Source organism: Zalophus californianus, chromosome 12 (assembly GCF_009762305.2).
Source record: "Zalophus californianus isolate mZalCal1 chromosome 12, mZalCal1.pri.v2, whole genome shotgun sequence".
NCBI classification, from domain to species: Eukaryota; Metazoa; Chordata; class Mammalia; order Carnivora; family Otariidae; genus Zalophus; species Zalophus californianus.
Genome location: NC_045606.1, coordinates 102,043,471 through 102,055,239, shown reverse-complemented (window position 1 = coordinate 102,055,239; position 11,769 = coordinate 102,043,471). Strand labels below are relative to the sequence as shown.

The 11,769-nt window shown below is 47.3% G+C and overlaps 1 non-coding gene across 1 annotated transcript; it reads left to right on the top strand.

The window, feature by feature from the left end:
• Positions 1-10,471: 10,471 nt before the first annotated feature.
• Positions 10,472-10,544, top strand: TRNAE-CUC. Its single transcript has one exon. It is a non-coding gene; the product is annotated as a tRNA-Glu (tRNA).
• Positions 10,545-11,769: the final 1,225 nt, after the last annotated feature.

The following is an 11,769-nucleotide window of genomic DNA, read 5'->3' as shown; positions in this document are numbered from 1 at the left end:
GCGCCTGGGTGGCTCAGTGAGTGAAGTGGCCAACCCTTGATTTCAGCTCATGTCATGATCTCGGGGTCCTGGGTTCGAGCCCCGAGTTGGGCTCCATGCTCAGCATGGAGTCTGCTTGAGATTCTCTCTTCCTCCCTGTCTCCCTCTGCTCCTGACCCCACTCTCTCAAAATCAATCAACCAATCAATCAATCAATCTTGGGATGCCTGGGTGGCTCAGTCAGCTAATCATCTGCCTTCAGCTCAGGTCATGATCTCAGTGTCCTTGGGTCAAGCCCCGTGTTGGGCTCCTTGCTCAGCGGGGAGTCTGCTTCTCCCTCTCTCTCTGCCCCTCCCCCATTTGTGCTTTCCCCTCTCTCAAATAAATAAATAAAATCTTAAAAAAATAAAAGTATGAATCAGGGGCACCTGGGTGGCTTAGTCAGTTAAGTGTCTGGCTGTTGATCTCAGCTCAGATCATGATCTCAGGGTTGTGAATTCAAGCTCTGTGTCAGGCTCCATGCTGGGCATGGAGCCTGCTTAAAAAAATAAGTAAAGTATGAATCAAAGGTGTCACAACCCCACTTAAAATATTCCAGTGGCTTCTTCCAGCCCCACTTGGAATAAAATCTAGACTTCGTACCTCGGATTACAAAACAGCATGACTTAGTGCCTGCCTACTTTTCTAGACCTAATTCTTGCTACTTTCCCCTCACCACTCCACCTCGAATGCTCTTCCCCTCAACTGTGAAGAAGCGGACCTTTCGTTCATTCAGAACTCAGATTAAACCTTACCTTCTTCTGGAGGCCTTTTAAAAGGCCTGATGTAAAATAGCCTCCCTGGTGTAAAATAGCCGCCCATCACTCTTTCTGATTATCTTCCACTCTCAACTTTTTATTTTTTATTTTTTTTAAAGATTTTTTTTATTTATTCATTCATGAGAAACAGAGAGAGAGGCAGAGGGAGAAGCAGGCTCCCTGCTGAGCAGGAAGCCCGATGCGGGACTCGATCCCAGGATCCTGGGGTCATGACCTGAGCCGAAGGCAGACGCTCAACCATCTGAGCTACCCAGGTGCCCCACTCTCAACTTTTTAAATGTGTGTGTTTGCCCGTTTGTTGTCTGGCAGCAGCATCCACCAAGGACAGAAGCTTCTTGCGCTCAGAGACCTCAGTTACTGTAGCCACAGCACCTGGAACTGAATCTGGGACATCGTAGGTACTTCCTAAATATTTGTTGCATGAAAAGGTCAGCTGGTTAGAGTGAGTTTGGGGAAAGGGGTGGAAAAGGAAAGAAACACAAGGATCTGGTTAGCATTGGAAGGGGGACAAGGTGGGCAGTGAGCAAAGGAAAATTAAAAGGTTGCAAAATCATCCAGCAGTGCTGAGGGCGCAGCTGAAGCCGGCCCTCAACTTGGCAGTGACGCCCACCTGCTCTGCCGTGTGCTTATTCTTTCACATGGCTCAGGCGTCCTGGAATAAGAGTGAGAAAGCAGATGGCTCCTGTTTCTTCATTTGTAAAATGCAAGTGTGAAAGTAGATAACCTTCAAGGTCCCTCCAGCTTTCAGAATCTGGGACAATTCCAATATCCTGAGGAAGCTAGGTATTAAAAAATATATGTATCTTGTTAAATGAATAATCAAGGGGCTCCTGGGTGGCTCAGCCGGTTAAGCATCTGCCTTCAGCTCAGGTCATGATCCCAGGGTCCTGGGATCGAGTCCCGCGTAAGCCTCCCTGCTCAGTGGGGAGTCTGCTTCTCCCTCTCCTTCTGCTGCTCCCCCTGCTTGTGCTCTCTCATGCTCTGTCAAATAAATAAACATTTTTTTAAAAAGATTTTATTTATTCATTTGAGACACAGAGATACAGAGAGAGAGAGAGAGAGAATGAGCAGGGAGAGAGGCAGAGGAAGAGGGAGAAGCAGGCTCCCCGCTGAGCCAGGAGCCCGATGTGGGGCTCGATCCCAGGACGCTGGGATCATGACCTGAGCCCAAGGCAGATACTTAACCATCTGAACCACCCAGGTGCTCCAAATAGATAAAATGTTTTAAAAAATGAATAATCAATAGTTCCCTATGTACTGCCTTGAAGTTATGAGTTTTACACATTCAGTTTTCTTGATAGAATATCCTTTTAGGTTTGTGAGTACCCTTTTCTCGCAGGTATAATTGACAATTGAAACGTATAAATTTAAGATGCACAACATGATGATTTCATTCATACATTGTGAAATATCCACCACAGTCAAGCTAATTAGCAAATTTCAGGTGTACAGTGCAACATTGCAAACTGTAATCACGTGGGTGTGCGTGGGCACGCGTGGGTGTGCATCGTTGCACACGGGTGTGCGTGGGTGTATATGGTTGCATATGGGTGTACTTTTTAAGTGTTTTCATAGGCCTTCTAAGCATATGTAGGTTATTTGTATCTCCGAGTTTTCACTTTGATTTAGCAAGGATACGCCCTATTTTTCTCTGTATCATGTAAATTCCTGTAGGACATAGTCTATGTTTGAACTGTTTTCATCCAGCTTCCCCCCCAAATCACAAGAATAATGCCACTCTGACGGTGGATACTCAGTGAAGAGAGGTTGCTTGTGCCAGAGTCCATTAGTAGAAGGAGTGGTAGAAGGGGCAGGGGCCCTGGGGGACGCTGGGTTATACAAATGGAGGGTATCTCCCGGCAGAAGCCTTGGCCCAAGAGAAGCTTGAGGTTGCAGAGTAAGAGACAGCGTTTATTTTTATGTATTTATTTTTTAAGATTTTATTTATTTATTTATTTGACAGAGAGAGAGAGAGAGAGAGAGAGAGAGAGCTCAAGTAGGCAGAGCAGCAGGCAGAGGGAGAGGGAGAAGCAGGCTCTCTGCTGAGCAGGGAGCCCAATGCGGGGCTCTATCCCAGGACCCTGGGATCATGACCTGAGCCGAAGGCAGACGCTTAACGACTGAGCCACCAGGTGACCCGAGACACAGCGTTTAAAGAAGCTGCTGTAGAGCAGCCTCGGCTGTGCTCCAGAGGCAGAGGGAACACGTATTCAGAGCCGCAGGCAAATGTGTCACACAAGGACGCAGAACTTCTCAGTGTTACTGTATTTGTATGTATGCATGATACAAAATGTATATAACACATGCTCATATCACTCACTGATTCATTCACTAAATCCTTATGAAACATCCAGAATACATAAGGCCCCTTGGTAAGGGCTAAGGAGAATACAAAAGAATGAAATACAGATCCTAACAGGAGGAAGAAAGATGTACAGCAGTGAGCAGGGTACGCAGCGGGATGTGATGCGCTTCGAAAGTTCAAGCCAAGGAGAGTTCACCTTCGGTCAGGAAAGGCCTCAGGGAGCTACTTCCTGGAGGAGGGGTGTTTGTGCTGAGCCCCCAAGGCGGGCGCAAGGGGGACACGGGTGGAGAGCTGGGGTCTCGGGATGAACAGCTTGAACTCTTCATGAGTGTCATCCTAGAGGGTAAAACTGGGACCAGCCATGAAAAATGTTAAATTTCACTGTTATGTCAAAACGTTTTGGCAAATGAATGTTGAGCCGTTGGTGGATCAGAAGCGCTTCTGCAGTGGATGAAATGTAGGCCTAGATTGGTGTTTTTCAAACCGAGTGATGCATAGATCCATTTTAAAGGGAAAGAAATTCTCACAAATCACCCATGTAAGCATATCATTTTTATCATATGTTATTTAAAAATAGTAACCATGAATATAGATACGAGCTCTGAGGATCATAAATCTTAATGCTACATTAGAACAAATTGCAAATAACACACAAACACAAGCACAACACAAATAAGTCAAATGAACCAGTTTAATGGTGTGTCATGGTTGATGAAACAAAATCACTCTTCACACGAGAATATAACACCAATTGCCACTGCTCGGCACATCCTGGCCCCGCGGTGAGATGTCGGTTCTCCCACTGCCTCCTCTATTCCAGCTACTCAGTATCTGTATTCGAACAGGGCGAGGGCCCTGATCCCGCCATGTTATTAGCCTTCGCTTGCTGTGAATGAGTCATTCCCAGGTTCAGTCCCCCTCTCTTTTAATTAGCCTGGAAAAGTCCAAGTCCCTCCGTGCTTCTATCAGTCAGGATCTCCATAGGAGGTAGAGGGCACACTCAACCTGGGTAATCTGAGGAGGACTTCCTTACAAAGAGGCTATTTAAAGCCATGGTGGGGAGTAGGGACGTGGGAGGGGGAGTTCAGTAGGTGGGCCAGTAACCACAGAGGAGCTGCTGGGGGCGGGCAGGAATTTCAAGTGGAATCCAGGGACAGGAACAGGTGACCAGACAGAAGGAGGGAGTCAAGTAGAGAAGTTGCCTTGAAAGGAGATGTGGCCTTTGGTCTTGGGACACAGATGACCAGGGACAGCCTTGAGGGGAGAGAGCTAGCAGGAAAACCAGACTCCCGCCCTCTTCCTCTTCTGCCCGAGCTCCCCATTAGCTGAACCAAACCAGACACTCAGAGACTAGGGAGCTTCTTGGTACAGGCCACGCAGGCCAGGTTCCCCAGGGCCAGGAGCAGAGGGGGAAGGGTGGAGAATGAATGTCTGGGAGGGAGAAGGCCAGTAACCATGACACATACGCTAGCCCTAATATTGTGTAGTAACACGCAATTTTAAGGCGATCATCAGATACTTCAGAAGATGTCATGTTGTTTTTCAAAACAAAAATAAAAAATTATAAAATTCTCATGGAGCTTTTTCAAACTCCGAAGAACATACCCGTATTCCTCCAGGAGCTCAAAGACCTTCCTCCAAGAACTCGAAGACTGTATGCCTCAAAGCTCCAAGGGTGATCCTTTGTCACTTGTAAGATTCTTAGAGTATCCTAGAATGTAAGCTCAATGGGAATAAGGAACAATGTCCGTTTTCTTCCTCACCACATATCCACCATGTTCCATTACCTTTCAAGTGAGGTCCAGCTCCTCTGATTGTCTCGAAGCCCCGTTGGATCTGGCCACCGCTTACCCCTCTTCCTTCACAGAGAGCCTCTCCCCGCTCCCACTTGCCCACAACACTCATATACATCTCTTCTCTCATTTCCCCCAGAAGGCTAACTCTTTTCCTTCACCCTGGCCAACCCGACTCTTCACACGATGACGGACCCTCCTCCCACTTCAGGTCTTGACTTAAATGTCACCTCTTTACGGAAGCCCTCCTCAACCACCCTTTCCAGGTGGGTCCCCCACTGTTGGCCTCTGCCACTGCTCCCTGTTCGCTCCCTGGGTACCCCAGAGTACACGAGGTCGAGAATGAGAGAGATAATAGACGGAGCCTAGTGCTAGACTGTGGGGAAAGAGCATCAAGAGCGAGGGAGTGGCCTTGAGCAAGAGAAGAGAGAACGGGGGCTGGGGGGGGGGAGAGGCAGGGGTCTTGAGGTGGAGGGAGATAGCCTCAGTATCTCACCTACTGAGAGTGATAGGGAGGGAGATAAACTTGAACACTGCAAAAGTTTTAAAAATGCAGAAAAGCTACGCGGTAGACTGCTGCTTGTCTCCCCAGATTCTTTCTGTCCTTCCTGTAGAGCCCCAATGGCTCAGTAGGTCGCCATTAGTAGGCTGGACGACTGTAGCTCTCAGCCGCCTTAGCAGTTTTGGCTAATGACATGAAAGCAGAAATACTGTGGCTCACTCCAGAAAGCCCAAAAGGGGTCATGCTTACTCCTCCTCCATCTCCTTTATTCTGGTTATCTCCTGCTACATAACAAACCACCCCCAAACGTAGTGGCTTAGAAACCATATATATTACGTGTCATGATTCTGTGACAGCACGTCCAGGCGGACACACTCACACAGCAGGCTGTCTTGCTGGCTGTTGACTCAGCGGGGACTGTCGGCCAGAGTGCGCACCTGTCTCCTCTTCTCGTGGTTGAGCTTTTTACAACATGGAGATCCAAGACCAAGCATCCCAAGAGCAAAGGCCTTTTCTTGGGCTCCCAAGAGGAGTGTTGTAGCTCCAGGCCTCGAAACCACTCCAAACAAGGACAGTGGGGAGGAGCCTCTGCCCTCATTCCAGAATTATCAGCAGAATCCTCCTGGTGTCTCACTGGCTTTGAGGAGTCATGGGCCTGTCCCTGGAGCAGGCACTGTGCTGGGGGCAGTGTGAGACTGTCACTGGCCGACTTGCGCCGCAGGACACTCCAGGCCCCCGGTGTAGAGTCAGCTCCAAACAGAGTGACAAAATGCCCCACCTTGCCCAGGATGAGCCTGGCTTACACCTTTGGACCTGGCAGAATTATGCGTAGGGCCCCCCTTTTACTCTTAAGTGTCCAGTTTGAATAACGAGGTTTTTGTGGTCACCCTAGTTTTAGGATCCAAATCGGCTGAGAATGGAAAAGGGGAAAGATTCCCAAATCCCAGTCTCTAAAATTGTACCTGGAGCATGGAGAAGTGGGTTTAAGGCAGTGAGAAAACAGCAGAAGTCTACTGCACCGGGTGAGTTCCACATCGGGTTTAGAACAAGCCTTCACTAGTTGTGTGTTGGGGCGGGCTGTGGCTGGAGCACAGGGAAGTGACAAAGACGGGCAGTTACGTGTTGTGTCTCGGGAAGTTCCATCCAGTGTCATCTCGACGCTACACGTCTGGTTTCTGTGTCCAGCTTTGTGGGAGGGGCTTTGGGAAGTAAGAAGGTGGGTTACTTAGGGTACCCTGCTTGCACGTGGGGAATCGTGCTGGGGAAAGAGCACTAGCCTCTGTGAAACAATATGCTCCTAACATTAAGTAGGAACATATATATAGTTTGAAACACACAGAAGGTTTTGCAGGTCCGTGAAAGGAGAAATCCTGTGGGCTGGAGTGTTCATGAGAATCTTAAGGGAAATTTGGACTGGAATCTGAAACACAGTCAGATTTAAGCAGCCCGGGAAAGAGGGAGCACTGCAGTGTTGAGGACACCGTGTGCACGCAGGGAGGTTGGGCTGCCCACAGCCCATGAGAATGTTGAGATGATGAAGGGGGCTATGATTAGGAGCGTTTGTTGGGGGAAAGTGAGAGATACGTGTCTGACCCGTAGGTGATGGAAGGACTTGAGATGGACAGGTCGGTGTTAATATATTCAGTATCAAAACATAGATCGGATGAATTAGGTGTCAGTTTCCTACCTCACAGGCAGCCATGCCCTCGGTAATGCAAGGACGAGTGGGAGGGGTGGACGCAGGCAAGGGCTCCATCAGTCATTCAGTATTGTTTATTGAGCACCTACTGTGTGCCTTGCAGTCCCAGACTCTGCTGCCCGAGATGAGCTCACATCCTTGCTGGGAGACCCAGAAAAAACTAACAAAGGAGCGAGAAAGTAACAGGGAATGATAAGTGCTTGTCAGAGAAATCCAACAGGGTGATGGATAGAGGACCTGGGCTATTTCACACTGAGCGGTCACGGAGGACTTCATGCCTAATTCAGGGGGAGGAGCATTTCAGGCAGCAGGAGCAGCTAAGACAAGGCTGCCTTTGCAGGGATCGGAGGTCTCTCTGAATGGCCCTCTTCTCCCGCGCCCTGGCCTGTGTGTTTGCTTGCATCTCTGCATTCCAATTTCTCAGTCCAATCCAGTCTTGTGGGCCCAGGCTGGTTTCTTTGGTTTTTCTCTGCCGCCCTCGGCAGCCCTATTCATCTGCCACCTTGGGCTCTGTGAGCCATCCACCTTCTTTCCTGCGACCTTCATGCCGGCCAGCCTTGTTCCTTTTTTTTTTTTTTTTAAGATTTTATTTATTTATTTGAGAGAGAGAATGAGAGAGAGCACAAGAGGGAAGAGGGTCAGAGGGAGAAGCAGACCCCCCCCACACCGAACAGGGAGCCTGATGCGGGACTCGATCCCGGGACTCCAGGATCATGACCTGAGCTGAAGGCAGTCGCCCAACCGACTGAGCCACCCAGGCGTCCCGGCCAGCCTTGTTCTTATCTCGGGGTTCTGTTCGCTAAACACACAGCCTCGCACAGTGCCCTGCCATAGTGAGACAAATATGTGTAAGCTACGAAACACATTGATTTGGTCCATTTTAAATGATGCTGTCAGACCCTGATTTATCTCTTACTGCTCTTCACCAGTTATTACTTTATCTTCCTCAATTACTCATCTGTTTGCAAGACTGCTCTCCCTACATCCTACTTTATAATTATAGGAAGTCTCTGCAGCCGGACGTGCTACTCTGATTGAGGACAAACTCTCTCTCATTCCAAAGATGAACTAGAAGCAGTTTCTTTCTTAGCTTTTAAACTTATGTTTTATAGGAAGATAAAACACAAAAAGAAAGCCTAAACCAGGGCAATGTCAGAGAAGGTGACATGTCCCAAGGATGGTGGAGGTAGAATCGGCAGGCTTGGTTACTGGAGTGGAGGTTGGGCTTGTTGGGCTTGTTGAGGAGTGAGGCCAGGTTTCTAGTTTGGGGAACTGTGTGGATGATGATACCCACAGTGGAAATGGGGAATAAGTAAGGGAAATGGAACCACACCAGATGGTGGGGGGAGCGGTGGGGAATCCCAATACCCAGGTCTCGTTCTGCTCGTGCTTCTGGCAAGTCCAGGCAAGAAAACCATTCACATCATCTGCCAAGAAGACTAAATCGTCTATAGGTTTGACTTTCCTGCCTTAGGATGTTCAGATAATATTGATAGTCTTTGAGACTTGTAAAAAATCATGTCCTTTTGAAGAATGCCATTAAATTACCATATTTGGGCTTAAAACACCTCTCTCTCTCTCTCTCTCTCTCTGTCAAACTTTAATGCCCCAGGGAGGAAAGAGAAGGATGCCTAGGCAGAAAGGAGATTTCTGAGTTCCTGTTTCTGGCACTCCAGGGTTTAGAGCACTGGAGAGGCGCTCAGCAGTGGTGTGGACCCTCCGAGCCCCACAGGAAATAGGTCTCTCTTCTTTGGCCAGGGAGAAAGAGCGCTACTCCCGGCAGGCCTCAGCCCAGACCTGGGTTTTGCTGCCTCAAGCTGTCCAGAAAACTGCCGTCGGCCCTTCGCGCTTGGAGGCGTTGGTAATGCACAAAGGCACTATGTGTGCTGCTGGGGGCCACGCACATCCCTACACTGCAGACACTTTAGGGGACACCTGCTAAAGGATGGCAGCATCCCATTCCGAAGGGGAATGTGCCTGGAGACCCTCAGTCCCCACGAAGGGGGCTGTCCTGGGGGGCGACAGGGACGTCTGAACCTCTTTAGAAATGGTGGCTGAGACAGAAACTAAACACATCCTTGCACCTCTCAAGGGATGTCATACTCAGGTATGAAACTCTCGTGGACACATATAAGGGAGAGGAAAAACTCATTTGACTCGTGATTCCCTCACCAACACCTCTCTCCTTTACAAGAAAATTACTGCGTCCTGATGGGATTTTTGTTTTAATGGCGAGACAAAACTATAATCACCATTTTTCAGAGATCCCCTGTGGACACTGACAAGGGGCCGTGGAGGATAGGAGAGTTCCGGTAGGGTTCTTCATTTTGGAATTTTCTGCTTATTCTTGCCTTCCCATTTTTAATTAAAAATAACTTTTATTTGCCTATTACTTTATTATTAGATTTTTATGTGTTCAACTCAGAAGGAAATGTAAATACAATAGGCTTGAAGAAGAGAATTAAAATTGCCATTCCTTAAGAGGTAATCGTTACTTACGACTTGGCGTGTATCTTTACACTCATTTCTCACTGCATGTATAAACATTTCTTTCATTACCAAAAAGGAGAAAATAGCAGTTTGTTCTTACATTGAAACCTAGAGTTTTTTCACTTATATCATATACAGATTGCCATGTATTCAAAATTCTTCTACACATTTTTCCATGGGTGCCCTGGTGTCCTGCACCATGAATGTGTCCTGCCCAGTTTAATCAATCTCCCAGGCTTGAAAATTGGGATTTTTTTTCTAACTTTTCTATACCACAGTGACTCCGCCATAACCACTGTGCCTATCTTTGTAACTAAACCTTTGTAGACATTCTTACGTATTTCTTCAGGATAATTTCTTACAAATAGCCCTTCTGAATCAAAAGACATGCACATCTTGGGGTGCCTGATGCTAATCTCTCTCTTCAGAAAGGCTACAAACCACCAGCAGCACATGCAAGTGCTTATTTCTCTGCGACTTCACGATACCAGAGGTTTTCTTTTGAAGGCTCTAAAGAGATGGTATCTCAGGGCCTCACCCGCATGCCCCTAACTGCTGCTAGGGCTTCTCTTTTTTCCCTCTCAGTGTCTCTTCTCCGGCTACCTCACTATTCCCAAGAGGCAGCACCATGGAGTAGTCAGGGACCGCCTAGGCTCCACTCCTGTCTCACTGGTCAGCTGTTTGATCCCGAGCAAGTAACTGCACCTCAGTTTCTGCATCTGTAAAATGGGATAACATGTAACTCATGGAGTCACCGTAAGAATTCAGTGACTTTATACATGCAAATCACCCTGGCTCGTGAGGATAACATCAGTTAGCTGTTGTTTGCCCATTAAATACATAGTTGTATAAGAGCACTTTATCGAAGTAGTATATCTTCGGGGCGCCTGGCTGGCTCAGTCGGTAGAGCGTATGACTCTCAATCTCAGGGTCATGAGTTCAAGTCCCATGTTGAGCATGGAGCCTACTTAAAATAAAAATTAAAACAAAAAAAGGAATAATATCTTGACCCTATACTTTGCAAATATTTTTTCCTTGTCTTTCTTTTTTTAAGAATCTTTCATAATCTTTACCTCAGAGGTTTGACAGGAATAGGGAACAAGATCTTTAAAATGACACTATTTTTTCCAAATATTATCACTGGTAGTTTAATATTTGTGTCTCCTGACGGATTTGGTCAGGAAAAGTACTTCAAGATTTACATCTGGAATTTTTTTCCTGGTTGGGGTTGGTAGGGATGCTCCTAACCCCAAGCACACTCGGTCAGCACTTATTTCATTGCCTTCACCTGAGCAGAGAATACTGCTAGGGACTGGTTTCTATCTTCAACTACTGGGAAGGCAATGGTGTAGAAGGAAATAGGAAGTTGACTCTTAGCACAGGGGTTAGGGGCCATGCTCCCAACCCCCCACAGTTGAAAATCCGTGTATAATTTTTGATTCCCCCAAAACTGAACTAATAGCCCACTGTTGACTGAAAGCCTTACCGTTAGCATAAAGCATAAATATTTTGTATGTTATTTGTATTATATATTGTATTCTTTTTTTTTTTTTTAAGATCTTACTTATTTACCTGACACAGAGAGAGACACAGCGAGAGAGGGAACACAAGCAGGGGGAGCGGGAGAGGGAGAAGCAGGCTTCCCGCCGAGCAGGGAGCCCGATGCGGGGCTCGATCCCAGGACCCCGGGACCATGACCTGAGCCGAAGGCAGACGCTTAACGACTGAGCCACCCAGGCGCCCCTTATATATTGTATTCTTACAATAAAATAATCTAGAGGAAAAAACGTTACTGAGAAAATCCTAAGGAAGAAAAAAATGCAGTTAAGGTACTGTACTGCATTTATCCAAGAAAACAATCTGCGTATGGATAAGTGGACCCATGCAGTTCAAATCCGTGTTGTTCAGTTAACTGTACTTGCTTCTGCTATCCTGAAGGGTAAAAGTTACCGGGATGTAAATCTAGGCCTAACCCAAGGAGGAACTTTTTAGCCACTGACATGAGCTGCCTGGGAGGCAGTGCCCCCCTGAGTAGATGCATTCAAGCACAGACCGAACGCAGAGCAGAGATAATTGCCTCGGGTGGAGCCCTGGATTAGAGGAACACGATGCCTCCTCATAATTTAAGATTTATTTTCCCCTAAATTCAATCTGTGCACCAATACTCCTGGCTCTTAAATTGC